Source organism: Micromesistius poutassou, assembly GCF_964030765.1.
Source record: "Micromesistius poutassou genome assembly, chromosome: 5".
NCBI lineage: Eukaryota > Metazoa > Chordata > Actinopteri > Gadiformes > Gadidae > Micromesistius > Micromesistius poutassou.
The window spans coordinates 4,481,221-4,487,494 of record NC_140275.1 but is presented as its reverse complement, the minus strand read 5'-3'; positions in this window follow the sequence as shown (position 1 = coordinate 4,487,494).

Genomic DNA, 6,274 nt, shown 5'->3' with positions numbered 1-6,274 from the left:
TAATAATATAATATACTAATATACCTAAAACAATACAGTATATGTATCTATTATATATATATGTGTATATGTGTATATGTATATATGTTTATGTATATGTGTACATGTATGTATATAATGTACACAAAAAAAACACAAATGTGTTTGTGGAATGTGGAAAGCTTTCATTGATTTGGATTAAAAATGTCTTACCATCACAGAGACCCATATCAAGAGCAGTAATGAGCGAGGTGTACAGGAATGCTGGGTCCTGTTCTTGGTGTATCTTCACTACTACCAGTTGTATTATTATAGTCTTGGAGATACACCTACTCCTTCCGTGTATTTCCTTGGGGGCTCCAAAGTGTATCATCATTAGTAATGGTTAGCAGTCATATGGTGAATGATGAGGTTACTGATTAATTTGGCCCCTATGAATTTCCTCTTGGTTTCGATCAGATAACATAGTTTTAATTCAATAGATGGACTCTTAAGTCATAAGCTATGAAGATTGATCAGTGTGTAGGTGTTGGTGGCATTTGGCAGTGAGCTCAAAGCATCCCTCCATTGCCCTTGCAATATTCATCAGTGTGACTTCAGTGGCGAAAGGGCTGATTATGGTTCCATGTCGAAGCAACGTAATGACCCCGCACTGGTGGTGGGGGGTGTGGTGGTGGGGGGTGTGGTGGTGGTGGGCGTGGTCAGTGGCGGATTTTGCATTTATTTTATTTTATTGGGGGCCCAAGGCGAAGATATGTATGGGGCCAACCTCATCCGATCTTTAAAAGAGAACAGAGAAAAAAAATGTACCTACTGAATGGTGGCTAGGCAGGTAAAGCTAATCCACGCAGAAGTAACTTGAAGATGAGGGGAAAAAATCCCCTTTAAACCCTGCATGCACTTTACTTCAAAATGGAAAAGCATGGATGGAAAAGATGGAAAGCAGAGAACACACAAAGTGTATCACTACACAAACTAATGGTCACGATGGAACCCAACAGAGAATAAGGTTTCAGATAACACCTGTCTTTGCCAAAATGCCAAGAAAACCAGCACTGTTGGTTTTCTTGTATATTAAATGTATATTAAAAAAAATTCTTTTTTTTAATATACTTAGCAAATATCAAAACCATGACCAATGTCCCACACAAGGGCAGAGGGAAACCTGCTCTGATCCGGCCTGGAGGTGAGGGACTGGAGAGGGCAAACCAGCTAAACAACTTCTTCTGTCGTTTTGAGAGTGGCAGCGATGCTGGGGCTGATATCATGCTGCCCCCTCCACCCTCTGCATCTGTCTTAAACATCAGACAATCTGACGTCTTTTGTCGTAGATAAAATACTACATCTAAACAAAAACTAAGAGAGATCGAGGAAGCCGAAGGTTTGAGTGCTAAAGATTTTATTATCACTTGAGAACAAGCAACGACAAAATCCTGAGTTGGTTTGACAAAGAACTGAACAGCCACTCTCTGGCCCCTGCTCTTATGCTCCATCGTGCCCATATATCATCCATACGTTGTTACCCCATCCCATGCATTTTCCCTTATTGGGAACATGTGGTGCCATCTCCCTGCATTCTTTGCTTATATGGTGACATTTTTATTTTTTTTTATTTAATTTTATTTGTAGAGCACCTTTCAAAACAAAGTTACAAGGTGCTTAACAATAAAACAATTGATGCATATTAAAATACATAACAATAAAACAACATTAAAATACAGGAATACAAAATAAAAAAGAGTCACAACAATAGTAAAAGAGAATCAGTTTAAGAAGGCCAAACGATAAAAGTGAGTTTTAAGAAGTGATTTAAAAGAGGACACTGAGTTTGCCTGCCTGAGATCCCCAGGCAGGGCATTCCAGAGCCGAGGGGCCCGGGCAGCGAAAGCCCGGTCCCCTCTGGTGAGCAAGCGAGTTTTGGGAACATGTAAGAGGGCCCTACCAGAGGACCTCAGGCTCCGGTCCGGCTCATAGGGGGTCATCATGTCTACAATATAGGCAGGAGCCAGACCGTGTAAGGCTTTAAAGACAAGCAGTAAAATCTTAAAATCAATTCTAAAACTCACAGGCAACCAGTGAAGAACAGCAAGGACTGGTGTGATGTGGTCACTTCTTTTGGTACCTGTTAAAAACCTGGCAGCTGCATTTTGGATAGACTGTAGTCTCTGAATGTTGCGTTTACTAATACCAGAATACAGAGCATTACAATAATCTAGCCTGGAAAAAATGAAGGCGTGGATGACCTTTTCTAGATCAGTATGGGAAAGGAAGGGTTTGATTTTGGTCAACTGTCTTAGCTGTGCGAAACAGGACTGCAGCACCTTGGTAACCTGAGTATCAAACGAGAGTTCGGAATCAAAGATGACACCCAGGTTACGGGCCTCTTTGTGAACGCTGTTGGACAGAGCACCCAGACTAGAAGAGAGAAACACAGTGCTCGTGCTGGAGCCAGCAGGGGAGACAATGAGCACTTCTGACTTTGTGTCATTCAACTGCAAAAAGTTGCTAGACATCCATTCCTTGATGTCAGCAAGACAAGACGTTATGCGAGACATATCAGAACAGCCAGGTTTTAAAGGTACATACAGCTGGGTATCATCAGCATAACAATGAAAATTGACATCATACTTCTCAATAGTTTTCCCAAGGGGTAGGATGTAGATTGTAAATAGGAGGGGTCCTAAAATGGACCCCTGCGGGACCCCGCAAACAAGAGGAGCCCTAGAGGAGGAGGAGTCCCCAAGCATGACGGAGAAGGACCTATTAGAAAGGTATGAAGTAAGCCAGTCGAGCGCCACATCACTGATTCCAACCAAATTTTTCAGACGGCTAATCAAGATATCATGATCCACCGTATCGAAAGCTGAGCTGAGGTCAAGGAGAATTAAAATAGAGTAATGGCCTGAATCACTTGTGAGCAGAAGGTCATTTGAAACCTTGACCAAAGCTGTCTCGGTACTGTGTAGGGAGCGGAAGCCAGATTGAAATTTTTCAAAGAGCTGATTATTGTTCATAAAAGAAATTAGTTGCGTAGAAACAGTTTTTTCTAAAATCTTAGATAAGAAAGGGAGCTTTGAAATAGGTCTAAAATTACTTAGAACAGAGGGATCAAGGGATGGCTTCTTTAAAAGGGGATGAACAATAGCATGTTTAAAATTTGATGGGAAGATACCTGAGGTAAGAGACGAATTAATAATAGCTAAAATATCCGGACCAACCGTCTGAAAGACTGATTTTAAAAACCAGGTAGGAATGCAGTCAGAGGAGCAAGTGGAGGATTTAGAAAGTGCAACAGTATGCTCCAGGGTTGAGAGAGTGATTTCAGAGAAATGTGTGAGAGTGGAGGTTGGACAGCAGTCGTCCGGAGTCTTTCTACCATCGGTACAGAACTGTTGCCGGATCGTAGATATTTTGTCACTGAAGTAGTTTAAAATTTCTTCACATCTCTCTGGAGAAGGGTCATCTGACTGGTTGGGAGGGGGGGCAATAACAGAGTTTATAGTTTTGAATAGAATTCTGGGGTTTCCTCTTTGCTCAGCAATAAGTTTGGCAAAATAGTTGTTTCTTGCCACTTTGACTGAGTGCTGATATTGAGCCATAAGATATTTCAGGGAGACAAGGGAGGCCCCAAGCTTGTCTTTCTTCCATTTCCTCTCTGCTTTTCTAGATTGTCTTTTAAGAATCCTTAAGTCCTCACTCATCCAGGGTGTGAAAGAGGGTTTTGGCCTTTTGAGTCTGACAGGCGCTATGGAGTCTAAAATGTTCAGGCAGGAGTTGTTAAAAACACTGAGATGATCTTCAACAGTAAGATTTTGTTGATCAATATTTAAAAATGATCTTGAAACAGTAAAGGCTTGCGAAAAGTGATGAGTGCAGCTGGAATTTAAGGGACGTGAGCGAATCAGAGTGGTGGGTTTAGGATCAGGGCAGAGAGATGGAACTGTGAAAAACACTGCGTTGTGATCAGATACTGCAAAATCAACAATGTTCACATCGTCCACAGAGAAACCATGAGAAAGCACAAGATCAAGTGTGTGTCCTTTAACATGACTAGGCTGCTTCACAGATTGAGTTAAGTTAAAAGACTGTAAAAGGTTAATGAATTCAGAGGCAAGTGAGGATGTAGGACAGCACACATGTATATTAAAATCGCCTACAATAAGAACTCTGTCATGTTTTAGAATAATGTCTGATAAAAAGTCTGAGAATTCCTGTATAAAACCAGAGATAAATTTGGGAGGTCGGTAAATTAAAACACATAAAATAGGTAATCTATTTTTTAAGATGAACCCTAGGCTCTCAAAGGTGGAAAATTGACCTAGAGAGAGGCGGGAACAGCTAAAATCATTTCTGTGAACTACCGCAAGCCCCCCTCCACGGCCAGTCAACCTAGGTTGGTGGAAAAACAAGTAATCTGGGGGGGATGACTCAATAAGAGGCGAACAGTCATCAGGGTTAATCCAGGACTCTGTGACAATAAAAAAGTCAATTTTGTTGGTTGAAATAAAGTCCTGGCAGATAAAAGACTTGTTTGCCAGGGATCTTACATTTAATAGGCAGAATTTAGCTGGTTTCAATCCTGGAGTTGGAGCGATGGTTTGAACAGAAATGAAATTATTTTTAAGTGGACTATTACAGGTATAACCAAAAATAGCCTGCCGCCTGTTGGTTATTCTAACAGGAATAGATGACACTGAGAGGTTTGAAGAATGTTATTGCCCGTCCCCATGGACCTCCTTGAGGCCCATCTAAACAGAGCATTCCTTCTGTGCTGTCCCAACATTCTAAGAACATATATCAGATACACAGAGCATTTCTTTGGTTGCTCAATGTTTCTCCACACTTATTTAATTAATATAGTATACTGGGCAAGATGTTGACTGCATATTGCTTAACAAATTTCTCCTATACTTTCACCTTTTTAGCTGCTGTAACCCACGAAAAAGCCCTGGTCCTGACAATATCTGCGGTAATACCCTTAAACACTGTGCAGAACAGTTAGCCCCTGTGTTCACTGACATGTTTAACTCCTCCCTTAACCTATGTACAGTCCCCATCTTGTGGAAAACATCTACAATTGTACCTGTGCCAAAACTGCCAAGACCCACAGAGTCTAATGACTTCCGACCAATAGCGCTGACATCACTGGTCATGAAGTGCTTGGAGCGTCTGGTAAAGAGGTACATTGTATTTCAAACCCACTATCTTATGGACCCCCTGCAATTTGCTTATCAAGCCTCCAGGGGGGTGGATGATGCAATTTTGACATTAATGCACCTTTTGCACACTCATCTTGAGAAACCTAAGACTCATGCTAAGATTATATTTGTGGACTTTTCATCTGCTTTTAATACCATGCAACCTAAGATTCTTGCAGATATTTTAGCTAGTGAATTTCATCTTAATGCAGGTATTATTTATTGGATCATGGACTTTCTTACTAGTAGAGTCCAGCGTGTCAAAGTGGGCTTATCTCTGTCTGATGCGATGACAACATCCACAGGCTCTCCACAAGGATGTGTTTTATCTCCTTTATTATTTATTTTATACACAAACTCATGCACTAGCACTTTACAAAACAGGCACTTTATCAAATATGCAGACGACACAGCTCTAGTGAGTCTGCTACAGGATGGGGAGGTAGATCATGGGCCAGTTTTAGACTCCTTTTTAGAATGGTGCACTAGGTCACACTTAATTTTAAATTCCAATAAGACCAAGGAAATGCTAATAGATTTTAGAAAGTCACAGCAATCCACTGACACTTTCATCAACGGGGAGGCTATCCAGGCTGTTACAAACTACAAATACCTTGGCATTGTATTAAACAACAAACTGAAATGGGACTCATGGACTGACCTTTTGCACACTAAGGCTCAGCAAAGAATGTACTTTTTAAAGAAACTGCTTGTTTTTAATTTCAATAACAAAATGCTTCAAATGTTTTACACTGCTTCTATTGAAAGTGTTTTAACTTGCTGTATTATTTGCTGGTTTGGAAATGCCACTGAGTCACAAAAAAAGGCCATCAGAAAAACAGTTACAACTGCTAGTAAGCTACTTGGGATGACACTGCCGCATTGAGGTCATTTATAAAGACAGACTGGTGAGAAAGGCCAATAACATTGTATGTGACTATACACACCCCCTGTCATGTTATTTTAAACTACTCCCATCTAGGCATCGTTTCTGCCCACCCCTTATGACTAAGAACAGATCCAAATTCTCTTTTGTACCACAACTTGGTTTTTAAAGTAACTAAGTTAGATTAGTTACTTTATTAGTTACATTCAGC